This window comes from Neophocaena asiaeorientalis, unplaced genomic scaffold (assembly GCF_003031525.2).
Source record: "Neophocaena asiaeorientalis asiaeorientalis breed wild unplaced genomic scaffold, Neophocaena_asiaeorientalis_V1.1 scaffold55, whole genome shotgun sequence".
NCBI classification, from domain to species: domain Eukaryota; kingdom Metazoa; phylum Chordata; class Mammalia; order Artiodactyla; family Phocoenidae; genus Neophocaena; species Neophocaena asiaeorientalis.
The window spans coordinates 1831944-1846842 of NW_020175684.1; positions in this window are offsets into that span (position 1 = coordinate 1831944).

Genomic DNA, 14899 nt, shown 5'->3' on the forward strand with positions numbered 1-14899 from the left:
GGATATGTGAACATCGTTCACTGATTTGATCTAACTCAGGAGTCCCTACCATTCCCACCATGCCAAACTCCCTTCTTTTTGGCCTCAGCCTATAGTGAATCAGAAAGAAGTTGCTTACAAAGCTATGTGACCTGGAAAAGAAGAAAGTTAATATTTCAAGTTATTATCTCTCTTAACAATCATCTTACATGGTTTCTATACACTTCTCATTTCAGCAAGGATAAAACTTGCATCAGTGCCTTATATACTGAAATTCTAAAAATAGCACAAGTATGCATTTTACAAACAGTGGAGCAAATTTCAAAAATCGAAGAAAGAATGTTCTGACTCATCACTCTGTTTAGTAGAACTACACATAAAACATAGATATAGAACATCTTTTTTTTTTTAATTTAGATCAAATACATCAGCATTTTTGCAGATTCAGCAAAAATGTTAGCATTTACCAGATTCGGCTTATGAGTTGCTTAGAGCTACTTTACATTTTGGAGGATTTCCAATATCACTACTTACCTAAATGACATTTGAGGTGGTGGCGCTTAATGAGGTACATGCAATATAGTACTTAACTCATGACATCTACCAGGAAGAAAATGCTTTATTACCTGATCCTGTTCTATGAATATAAATTGATTTTCCCCACAGTTAGTAAAATTGGCTCTTCAACTATACTTAAAGATAGAGTTAACTGGATCCATCTAGCAAGTTAGAGTATATTTCCTTGCATAAATGATGGTATAAATGGGAAAGGGTACTTAAGTCTAGTGATCTTTGTCCCTAGGCATCATGTTTATTGATTGCCCTACATTTAGGTCAGGAAGAAAGGTCTTACCTTGTAGAGACCCTGGAGTTTAATCACTTTGCTATAAAGCATTAGGTAATTCTTTTTTGATAAATGAATACCATAAATGTCAAGGCTTTAGCAATAATAGACTAGGACTTTGAAAAAAATTGTTTTCATCCAAATTCCTTGTTTCTGAATCACACTGTCTTTGATCCATAAATGGAAATAGTTTTCAGTTATTGTTACAGTTACTGTTATTCTTGAGCACACACTGGACGCCTCAGACCATGTCATTCAAAATGGAGGGGATAAAAGGAGCATGAGTTTGTTCCCTTTTATCAAAATTATTTCAACAAAGAAAGAGAGATAGAGGCAAAGGGAGAAGGAGAGGGAGAAACAGAGAAAGACAGAGTGAGAGTGAGAGAGAGAAAAACAGAGAGGGAGAGAAAAGGCAGAGAAGAGAGAAAGAAATATTGATTGCAGATAATTAAAATTTTGTAATCCAGGCTTAAGAACAATGAATCATCAGAAAAATGAAATTTTCATGTAGGTATAAGAATGAGGTAATGCTACTAGAGGAAATTTAACTTGAGCTCAGTGTTTAACGGTATATAGGATTTACTTAATTAGAGAGGACAGAGAAAATGTTTCTTAGTAGAGAGCATAAGTAAACTTCATGAGATAGAAATGGGGAATAGAAATAAAGATTGCCTTCCTGATATGAAAACCACTATGAGATGTGGTACCGCTGGGTTGCACCTTTTGTCAACTGTTAAACTTCTTTTAACTTCATATTTGAAGCCTTACGTATAAAATGTAACTCCTATATTTTGTACACAGAATAGAGATGCAAGTCTAGAAATTATGTTATATGAGGAATGCATAGAAAATGAGGTGATGCTTGTGAAAAGTATTTTTAAGATTATACTTGCTAGTTGCTTTTTTTATACACTAATCTTTAATTATATTATTGATGGTTTTCCTGGAAAGAGAAGATTGAGAAGAAATATAAAGCCTGCCAGTTAATATGTGACTGGCTGTCATTTAATAGAAAGATTGTGTTATTATGCATGATGCTAAAGGGCAAAGCCAAAACAACTGGGTAAGAATTATAAGTAATTTGGGATATAGTAAAATAATGAATAGTTTCCATGGAGTCAAACATTAGAAATAGCCTAATAATAAAATATCTCATTATTAAATGTACTTAAACAAAGGGTGAATTATCTTTAGACAATGAGTGCTACAGAAGTAAACCCTACATTATTTTAGATAGCTCCTAAGGTTCTTCCTCCAAAGAATCTAATATTTTATAAGTAGATTCACTGTGATAAGTTAAGTCAAATTGTAGAAGTCTTGGGAATAAATATTAAGGATTTCATTCTTGATGTTATTGCCACAAGGGAAAGAATCTAAATTTTGTTAAAAAGATAACCACAACAAAGTGGCAGTGATTAAGGGAATGTTAATCCAGCAGTAACATGAAAAATTAGAAACAAACTTTTGGGAATTATTTTAAGTTCTTCTGAAAAATGCACTGAGTATATAACTATGATCGTGAGATGTCATGACTTAGAGCTAAGGAAAAAGCATAGATAGAGCATAAAAAATATCTTGATATTTGGTACTAATAACATGGGTTTGTTAAAAAAAATCCTTTAGTTATTTTTAGCTCCAAAAAGAAGTCATAAAACAAACTATATATAATTTTTTCTGATGTAAGAAGTCATAATTTGATGTTTGTATTGTAAATAATCTTTCTTCTGGATAATTTTTGTTGTTATTTTTTTTAAAAAAACATGGTGAAGAGTAGAGTCAAAAAGAAGATACATGGTATAGTATGTGAGCTGCACACATGTGTACACAAACATGCTTGGGAACACTTAAGAGATATTTTCATAGGGGACATTCATCTGCATGTAGCAGAAAGTGCACATTAAAGTCGTTTAAATGATGACAACATTCACTGTCACATAGAACAAGAAGTTCTAAGATATTTATATTATTCAGTGTATTAATTAAGCATCTTGTCAACATCAGAAATGCTTTTCATCTTTCTTGAGTCTCATACTCAGTGTATTGCTTTGATCTTTCAGGCTATTTTCCTTTGTGGTTACAAGATGCCACATCAAGACCTGATAATTTTAGGGGTGAGATAAAAGATCATATGTTCCTTGTGTGTTTTTAAGAGCTAGGAGACCTTCTGTAGAACACACACCACCCTCTAGCACACCTCCATCACACCTCATTGGACAGAAATTGGTAACATAACCATCCCAGAAACCTGTTACCTTCTAGGGAATAGAACTACTAAGATTGACTTAAAGAATGAGAATTTAATACAAGAATTATGAAACAACCACACTTAAATTTACTACTACTATAATCAAAGCAATTTGCCTTGGCAAATGAAAACTAAAAATAAACACACTGTAATGTGCTCATGATTCTGCCCTCTTTTTAAATGTTAGCTGGAGAGAAAGTCTATAATTCACTAGATATCTGCCTACATGAAAAAGTGTACACAATGTACATGCAGGCAAATTCACACATACTCACACATACACGCTGACTCATGAACATTTAATTATCTAAAAACTGGCCAACTATCAGGCTTATCTATTTATATGTAGTATCTGAGCTATGAATAAAGAGAAATTATAATTGACTGAAGTTCTTGAAGTTAAAATATATTAGATAAACCACAGCATGTGCTTACCCCTGCAATTTATATGTTCTTAATTAATTACAGAATTTGAAAAAGTAGGGAAAAAATTCCTTGCTCATTAAGAAGTCTGATGCACTGAGTTATTAACAAAATTACAAATTTACCATGCTCTTATTTTACATGTGTTCCAGTGTGGTTCAAGTCATGGATTTTAGCACTGCACATCTATCATTATTGTTTTAATTTAGGTGAGTAATAAACATTAAAATATGTAGTTATGTCACTTTCAATGACAAATAACACAGCAATTTTGTTTAAATAGAATTCCTAATATGATTACCATAATTTGTGCTATTATTGCTTCCCCGTGATATATAAAATTCCTTCTATTATAATCTTAGTATTTAATAATCTCATATTTCTATTTTATACCGATCTATGAAAAGCTGAGTTAAAGTTTGGCTATTGTTTGTATGCAATTTTTTAAAGTTCTTGACTATGTGAATTCATCACAGATCCCAAAATGTTTATAAAATTTATATTTTTTGTGTATTTCTATGAATATTTATATTTACAATGATGACCAAGTTGTGAATATTTAAATATTTCTATGGAAAAATTTTAAATATGTTATAAGTAATTATAGGGAGTTAAATTTTGATTTCTAGTTAAGTAATTTGAGTATAAAAATATTTTTCAATCAATCAAATTATTTTTTAAAATATGGAGCTATCAGATAATCTGGGACAGGTCTGGATTAGTGGAGCCTGAAGCTTATATACTTTGGGGAGGCCTTCTTTAAGGGAAAAGGATACAAAATTATAAAATTAAATAAATATAAAAATAAAATTTTGGCATGAAAGTGAAATATTTATTTAGAATCATAAATGAAAACCAGAAAAAGTTGCTACAATCTACCAGAAATGCTTGCATAGAAATACTTTATGACTGCAATCAACCTTCTTTCCCCACCTAGAATATTCCACAACTATAAAAAAACCTAGTACAGTAGTCCCCCCTTATCCTCAGGTTCACTTTCTACGATTTCAGTTACACATTGTCAACCACAGCCCAAAAATACTAAATGGAAAAATCCAGAAATCAACAATTCATAATTTTTAAATTGTGTGTCATTTTGAGTAGTGTGATGGAATCTTGAGAAGCCCCACTTCATTCCACTCAGGATGTGAATCATCATGTTGTTCAGCGTATCCTGCCCATTAGTAACAGTGGCCTTCTTGTTTATAAGATGGACATTTGTGTTATCTACTGCTCTTGTTCAAGTAACGCTTATTTTACTTAATAATGACCCCAGAATGCAATAGTGATGCTGGCAATTCAGATATGCCAAAGAGAAGTTGTAAAGTGCTTTCCTTAAGTGAAAAATGTGAAAGTTCTCAACTTTAATAAGGAAAGAAAAAAATCATATGCTGAGGTTACTAACATTTACAATAAGAACAAATACTCTATCTGTAAAATTGTGAAAAAGGAAAAAGAAACGTGTGCTAGTTTTGCTGTCACACCTCAAGTTGCAAAAGTTACAGCCTCAGTGCATGATGTTTAGTTAATGTGGAAAAAACATTCAATTCGTACAGTAAGATATTTTGAGAGAGACAAAGATCACATTCATGTAACACTTATTACAGTGCATTGTTATAATTGGTCTATCTTATTATTAGTTATTGTTGTTAATATCTTACTGTGCCTAATTTATAAATTGAGCTTTATCGTAAGTATGCATGTATGGAAAAAACATAGTATATATAGGGTTTGATACTATTCATGGTATTTCAGGCATCCAAAAGGGGAGGTCTTAGAATAAATTCCCTGCAAATAAGCGGGGAGAGGGTACTGTAGTCATAGAGACCTATCCACATAAGAGACTCAGAAACATAAGCTTCTTTTGTTTCTGGGTATATTCTCTTCTGATGGTAACTCTAAAATAATCAGCATCTTTGAGTTAAAAACAGAAAACTAGCTCCTCTTCATTTTGTATAAATAGGAATTTGCTATATATTCAAATGGAAATGTTTTTCAGCAAATATATTAAGTGAATGTATAAGAGACTGGTTTCAAATTAATTAATTTGTTACTGATGTCCTTCCCTCTTTTCATCTTTCTTGTTTGCATTGATGATCTTTACAATCTTTTTTATTTCTACATTTCTATAGCTATGATTTAAATAATAAAATTAAACATATACTAATTATTCAGTCCTTGTCAGTCTATTGTCTTCTGTTCCAATAAAATATTAAAGAAATATTAAAGAAAAATGTCTTATTGAATAATATTTTAAAATTTGATTCTCCTATGACTAAAATAAATAAGTATATATTAAAAGTTGGCATTTATCAGTAATTCTTGAAAGTTAAGAATTTGTGAGACATAATTTCGCTTTGGCGCAATTATATTTAGAGAAATTTTCTTTAATTTGCTCGTAAGCTATAGTTCTATATTATCACTAGGTCAACTATGGCAGGCTAGTGTGGCAGCAATAAATGAACAGTCAAAAAGCACTATGAAAATTTTTAGTATCTAATTTTTAAAACATGATAAACATTCTGGTTATCATTGTAGAACAGTTATAACTGGGTTAAAACTTTTTTCATTTGTAGTAAATATTAATACATTTTTTAAAGTCTTGAAATAAAAAGAGAGGCATAAACATATTTTGAATATTTAGACCTGAGGAACCCTACCCTTATTCAGATACCATATTGGATTTTACCATTCAGTAAGGTGTGAGAGAAATATAAAGATGATTTATTACATACTTAAGATTGTAGGTATATACTACATCTGAGAAAAAGTACTCATCCTAGTATTCTAGATATTTTGATGCAATGATACATGCACATGTGCACACATAGGCATACACACATCCTTATGTCATTGACTTATACACTTAACTGTGTGCATTAATATGATTAATCAAAGACATGTCAAATATACATGGTTTATGGTATTAGGTGTAGCCAAGAAGGTGGGTAGGAAGACCCTGAGTTCAGCTCTTCCCACAGGGACACCAAAATTACAACTATTTATAGAACAACTATTGATGAGAACAACCTGTAAACTAGCAGAAAAGATTTTCCACAACTAAACATATAAAGAAGGAACCACAATGAGATGGGTAGGAGGGGCAGAGAAGCAGTCTAGTCAAGACCCATACCCCTGGGTGGGAAACCCACACATGAGAGGATAATCACAATGGCAGAGGTTCTCCCCAAGTATCAAAAGCTCTGAGCCCCATATCAAGCCCCTTGGCTTAGGGGAAGCCCACAAAGAAAAGCCCAGAACACCTGACTTTGAAGACCAGCAGAGCTTATGTTCAAAAGAGCCATAAGGCTTTAGGAAACAGACTTCACTCTTAAAGGGCATGTGCAAAATCACACATGATCTGACTCCCAGGCTAGAAGTGGTAATTTGAAAGGAGCTTGGGTCAGAACCCCTTGCTGACCTTGTACATACTCCTGGAGAGGCAGGAGGCAACGGGTAACGTACACACTGGCGGCAGCCATCTTTAAGAGCTTACCCTACCAGGAGGACACCGGTGCTAGCAAGCACCATTTTGGAGTTTGCCCTCTAGCCTATTAGTGCTGAGGCTTACCGACCCACAAGTAAGCTGGCACCAATCCCAGGTACCCATGGGCCATGCAGCCAACCATGCTAGGTCCCAGCCCTGCTCACTAGCAGGCTGGCATAGGCATATTGGGATCCAGCCTTGCCCCCAGTGGGCATTTTTCCAAAGAAAACATACAGATGACCAACAGATACATGAAAAATTGTTCAACATCACTAATCATTAGGGAAATGCATGTCAAAACCATGAGATATCACCTCATGTCTTCCAAAATGATTATCAACAAAAAGGCAACAAATAACAAGTGTTGCTGAAGATGTGGAAAAAAAGGGACTATCATGCATCATTGGTGGGATTGTAAACAGATGCAGCTGCTATAGGAAAAAGTATGGAGTTTTCTCAAAAAATTAAAATTAGAACAGCTATATAATCCAGCAATTTCACTCCTTTATAATACATGAAAAAACACACAAAAACCCCCTAATTGGAAAGGATATATGCACCCCAAAGTTCACTGCAGTATAATGTACAATAGTCAAGATATGCAATCAACCTAAGTGTTCATTAATAGATGAATGCATAAAGATGTGTGGTGTGTGTGTGCTTGTATATATATATATATATATATATATATATATATAATAGAATATTACTCAGCCATAGAAAATAATGAAATCTTGTCATTTGCAACAAAATGGATGGTTCTATAGGGTACTATGCTAAGTGAAATAAGTCAGATAAAGAGAAATACTGCATGGTCTCACTTGTATGTAGAATCTAAAAAAGAAAACAAGTAAACATACAAAACAAAATGAAAACAAGCTCAGAGATACAGAGAGAAATGTGTGGTTGCCAGAAGGGAATGGGGTGAGGGGTGGATAAAGTAGGTGAATGGGATTAAGAGCTACAAACCTCCAGTTATATAATATACAAGTCATGGGGATATAATATACAGCATAAGAAATATGTTCAATGGTATTATAATAGCATTGTATGGAGACACATTGTTATTATACTTATCATGGTGATCATCCCATAACATATGCAAATATCAAATCATTATGTAGCACACCTGACACTAAAATAATACTGTATGTCAAATATATTTCTATAAAAAACAAAACATGATTCATGAAAAGAATAACCTAGTTCATCTGGTAAAATAAATATTCAGATGTTCCAAGTATTACTGAAATGAGCATTATATTAGCATAAGACAGGCTAATAGATTTCAGTGGAAAGTTTCCAGTGTTAGAAATTCTATCATATTAAAATATAATCTTATTAAATCTAAAATCTATCAGATTTATTACCATCAGTGATTTTTAAAAGTTTACCACAATGAACTTGGCAAGTATATAGACAGGAATTATTAGAAATATAAAACAGTATTATATCTGATTTGTTCAATTCATCTACATCATGCCATTTGATTTTAGTACTATTATTTCAAAGATATTTGAAGCAAAGTCATTTTTGAATTAATTCATAATTATTTGACTCACAAATCATAGAATTAAATAGTCTGCTTTATTTCTTTAGAAGTAAAAAGAAGCAAATATCTCTAAAAATTTATTTTACTTGAAAACATAATGAAAACAGTATAATTTTTTATCGAAATTGTGATATGCACAAAACAAATAAAAATGTTTCAAATTGTTCATTGGCATGCACATGCATACATTTGTAAAATTATATAATTTCCATTTCCCCTTAGGGTTCATAAGACTTGAATTAAAATACTGTAATACCACTTTTAAAATATATAACCTAAAACATCGAGGTTATTTATCAAAATAATTGTCAGAAATATAAACTGTAATTAGGTTTTATATAAATGCAATTCTTTCCTTTTCCACTACTCAGTACAATCCCTTTTGTTTCTCTAAATTTCTAACAGTAAATCCAGACCTATGAAGTCTAAGAATAGTTGACATATTCTCCCTTACTGTTCAGCTATGAGGTCCAGGCCTGTGTATAAAGCAGTGGCATTATTTCCAGTAGCAGATGGGAAAAACATGGAGCCGTGTAACAGAGTAAAACAATCCCATGTTATGTTTTTGAGCCTTAACATGTGGCTGGAGCTACAGTCTTCTATTTAACCCCAAATTCAAGAACCCTTTTCCTACTATGTACTTGTATAGTGCACCTGCCAAGAAACCTCTGTGTTAAATATATACATGAGGAAATAATCAGAAAAATGCAGAATATGAGACATCCAACAGGACATTTGGCCTGGGACTCTTCAAAAATCTAAGGTCATAAAAAAAAATACAGAAATGTGCAACTGTTCTAGAGTTGGAGAGAAAAATGGCAAAACAAACGATTGTAATGCAAGAATTTTATTTGCATCCTTAAAAGAAAATTTAAAGACAATACATTTTGTAGCAGTTTGGAAGTCAGGCTTGTATAACAGATGATTTTATTAAATTAGTGTTTAATATGCTAACATTATCGTGGTTATATAGAAAAATGTAATTTTCCTTAGGAAACACATGCTGAAGTATTTAGGGATGAAGGGTAAGATATGTTTAATTTCCTTTAAATAGTTCAGGAGAAAAAAAGATAATTCCACAAATAAAGAGAAACGAAAAAGGAATAAAATGTTAACAAGCTAAGTAAAGTGATTACTAGAGTTTGTTGTATATTCTTTAAACTCTGTCACTTTAAACATTTGAAAATCCAACAATAATTTCCATGGAGTGGTCATGTTTACATATGAAAATTGGGACACTCCAGTTTTGGTAAGAACTAAAATTCAGACAAACGTGCTTTATATACTTTTATTTGTACTTGTAAAGTGTATGTGAAAGTAATATTTACCAATGATATAACAGAAAATAATAAAAGTACAATTATTCTATAGCAAGAAATTACCTTTTTCATTTATTTGAAAAACAAGGCTTAATAAGTAGTTTTAAGAATAATGTGTTCTTAATAAATACCCAATATATTTGCCTTTTATTTTGATTTTCTTTCTTTTACTTTATATTTTATTTCTTCTAGTCATCTTAACCTTAAAAATATTTGTCAGTTTCAAATACTTACAAATCATAACCAAGGAATGCAAGTAGTTTGCTACCATTCAGGCTTGAGAAACTTACAAACACTATATGAACATTTTTAATGAACTATGAAATAAATTCAAGGGTGAAATTTTAAAAGTCTTAAAAGTTACCTAATCAAAACTTATTAATTAAATTTGAATCCAAAATGACACATTTTATTGATGATATTAAGCACTGGTATTTATTTTAACTTCATTATCCAGAATAATGCAAACTAAGTAGTGATGAACAAAAATATTCAACTGACTATGTATATGATCATTTTAACTGAGGAAACTGGTGGATATATGTTGAAACTTTATGCCAGTTTCTATACCAAATCAATAAGATGTTATATTAAATATTATAAAATTAAACATAGATATTGGAAGTGTAGGCAATGCTTTTTTTAAATACCTTGTTTCTTAATTAAATTTTCTTCATGTGTACTCAAACATCATACTGAGTTGGTTAGCTTTACAATAATTGGTTTTAAAATGGCATCTAGTTTGCACTGAAGTTCCAAGTGGATGAAGAGGAAATGGGAAATAAGTGAATGCTCACATTTTTAGGTGACCATGGTAATTCTATTTCAGTTGCCATACAAATAACAGAAGTTAAATTCATCTTAAAGTCTGGGTTAGAGACATCAAATATCATTTGGAAAATAAATCGCACAAAGACTATCTTTCTCTGTCTCTCACTATCTCTCTCTGTCTCTCTCTGTCTCTCTCTGTCTCTCTCTCTCACACACACACACACCAGAATCTATGTAATGGTGATAGAACATGGAACATAAATAAACATGGTTCACATTGTACTGTTAATTTTTGCTACTTTAATTTGCAATTATGTTTTCTGAAATACAGTATACCTCCGTCTAGCATATTTCAATATTTGTGTATAACTTTCTGTCGTATTTAAGAGCATGCATATGCATATTAAGTTCAGTTTTCATTCATGTAACTTAGTAGTCTCTAGTTCTTTTAAACGTCAAAAATAGAGTAGAAAAGTAAGTTCCTTTTACATGCAATTCCTTACTACATCCTCTACTTACCCCAGTTGGATTTTTGACTAATTTCTATTTGCCACAGTATCAAAAAAGCCATAAATTTGAGAAGTTTTGTGATTAGAGTATAATGTGGTATAGAATTATTTAAACAACAGCCTGAATATGTTTTATGTTTTCAAGTTGTCTATTTGAGGTTTTGATGTAAATATTGTTGAATAGCAATCTCAGTTGCTTTGTAGAAGTTACTGTCTATAGATAGGAAACTAATGGAATAATTATGCCTACAGAAACTTCATTCTGCTTTATTTCAACTTCTGGTCAAGCAAGTTCTTATGAAATGTCCACTAAAGCTTACATTCTTTTCCTTAATATCAGGCAATTTCACAGAGTAGATGAAGTTTTCTGAAAATCCAAGTTATGAGGCTCAGTTTAGGAAAGGAATGACAAGGTAGAAAACCCTAAAGTAATGGAAGATGGTAAATTTATTACATACTAATTGCTCATCTCAAGAGAGAATTACTAATTGCTAAACAGTGAGTCATAGAGAATAGATAAGAGAGATCACCAAGAATTCCCAAAGTAAGTGAAATTTGAGAAGGGCTTTGATGAAATACTAAGATTTTTGCAGACAGATGAACAAGCTGGGTGTATCAGGTTAAGAAACAAATAAGCAAAGTCCAAGGAATAGGGATGAGTATGATATAAAGAGGGAACAGTAAGATCTCTTCCTGACAAAACTAGAATGTCTTATTGTGTAAGAATATTGGGAATTATTATGATAGATGTAATATGAAACTAACATGAAAGCCATAATTACTTTATGAGTGATGATGATCAGAAAGTGGTTTTTGCTTAAAATAGTTAATTATAGCTTTTCTCACTGAACCGAGGTATCTTTGGGCATAAGAAACCCCTTTTCACCTTCATATACCCAGCAAAAGCATAATGCCTGGAGCAAAATTATATAGTAAATAAGTAGCATGGAATTAACAGTGAAGGGATGAATGAAGAAATAAATGAAGAGGTGAATAAATGTTTAAATTAAAATACTTTAGAATATTTATTCTGACAGCAGTAAGATATTTTCAATAATTCTAAAACTTGCCTAAATATCTGAAAAGAAAGTAAAAGTTTAAACTACCTTTGGAAATTAGACATATGTAATCAACAATATCAAAACTTCATAAAAGCCTTAAGAGATGCACCATTATTATTATTTTAGAAATAAAAGTTATTTCTAAACTTTTAAAGTTTAGATAGTAGATACCAGACTTAAAAGTTTATTTTAGTATTTGGTTTTCTATTTTGGTTTAGCATGATGTACTTTATTTTTCTTAAAATTACTGTTTTAAGTAGATAATTAAAACAAAATATTTAAGATGCTTATCAATACTCTTCCTGATATTTGAAAATACTAATGGAGTATAAAATCATAATGAGGCACTGTGGCAAGCCCGAACCGTGAATACAGTACACTGGGAATTATACCATCATTGAACACTTCTTTGTATTTTCTTTTTCCCTAAGAAAGAAAATGAAAACTGCATTCAGATTGCTTTATTTATATCAAATTAGAATATAATTATAGTTTTAAAACATTAGGTTTGTTGTTAAAGAATTCGAAAACATAGGAGAAAATAACAATCGATTCCTTTATTGAACACAAGATCTATGTAAAATTAAACAAACATTATATAAAAATTTGTATTTTCTCTCCAACAAGCAAAATGTGAGAAGCATCCAATGATGAAGACACAAAAAACAATGAATGCTGCAATTTTCTATCATTGTATATGTTTAGTTTTTGAGACTTGTCAGACTAACTCACTACAAAATGAGTAAGCATCATGTGCTTTACTGATTCTATGTGAGCTTACATAGACAAATTAAACCTGCAATAAAATAAATAATAACCATTCAAATTTATACACATATATTTGAGTGATGTTTCGAGAAATGGTTATGAGTATGAATTATTAGGTACCTCCACACTGAAATGTGTGTGCTTTGAGTCAATGTTTATGATAATTTTTATTTTTCCATCGAAATAAAAATCAACCCAAATAGTTTGCTAAATGATTGCAAGATTTGACTGATGAATCAGTGAGATTTTAGAATTGTGATATATTATGTGCTATAATTGTGGAATTGAGATAGTGTAGCTTTGTGAATACACACACAGATTAAAATTTATGTGTACATATACATATACCCCAAATACTCAAATTCATTTGATCCCTAGCTTTGTCTATTGAGAGGGTCTAAGAACAGCAATGGTCCAATAGCATTGAGTCTATCTACTGCCTATATCTTAGATTCTCTATGTCATTTTCCACTAAAGGGAAGGCTCCTTGGAGGAATGACTGATTGTCATTCAGCCTGGTACAAAAAAAAAGTACAAGATGATAATGGAAACATCATTTTGTACCAGAAAGCAAGAATGTGCTATAAAGAAAGTTGGGCAATAAGTTGAAAGGATGCAGAAGTCAGCTTGAAAAGGCTATCTATCGCTGGTCAAATTGAAGACAGTGTGAGCTTCAAGATAAGTAACTGAGATAACATAACACACTGAATAAACAGAAAGCAAACTGTCCATGAATATATAAATAAAGAAAAATAAAGAAATAAATCAAAACTTGTATGATAAAATGGATATTTACATAGTTTCAAAGTATTTCTAAGTGAAAATAATTACTACTTAGAGAAGGAAAAAAATAGTAACTTCACACTGAAAAATTCCCAGCAGACATTACCATAATCCAGTGATCTAAGTGAACATTCTCAGTAATGGAACAAATTAACACTATATGCCACCTCATAGAATGCATTAAGAAGAATTAAACATCACTTCTAGGATGTTCATGCAAAGATACATAACCTGAAACTACACATGAAGAAGCACTCTTAGGAACATTCTGAAAAAGAACAAATAAGGACACATAAAATAACCATCTTATGTCAAGTCATGAAAATCAATATAAGATTAAGGAACTCATAACTGATCCCTCTGTTATCAAGACATTATTGTCACAATTGTCAAACTAGACAGACATCTGTATATTACATAGTAGTAATGTGTTAATGTTAATTTTTTGTTTTGATGATCATATTGTATAGATGATATTATATAGGCAAATGTCCTTTCATAAGCAAAATTAATATTAATCTATATGAGTCATCAGATCTGCAACTTATTTTCAACTGCTTCAGGGAAAAATAGTTCTTTTTACTGTACTTCTAACTTTCCTATGAGTTTGTGTTTATATAAGAAAGAAAGAAATGCCACAATTCTACCCTAAATTATTTGCCAGATTCTGAAGCTTTATGATTTGAGACTTTTTAAAAATTGAAATATAGTTTATGTACAATATTATGTTAGTTTCAGATGTACAACACAGTGATTCAACATTTAAGTGCATTACAAAATGACTACCAAAATGTCTAGTAACCATCTGTTCCCATACTAAGTTATTAAAGTATTATTGACCATATTTCTTATGCTGTACATTACATCCCCATGACATTTATTTTATAACTGGAGGTCTGTACCTCAATTCTTTTCACTTATTTTGCCCATTCCCCACTCCACTCTCCTCTGGCAACCACCAGTATTTTCTCATATCTATGAGTCTATTTTCATTTTGTTATATGTTTCTCACATATAAGTGAGATCATGTAGTATTTGTCTTTGTCTGACTTATTTGACTTAGTGTAATACCCTCTAGATGCATCCATGTTGTTGCAAATGGCAACATTTCATTCTTTTTTTGTTTAATGGCTGAATTAATATTCCATTGTTTATATA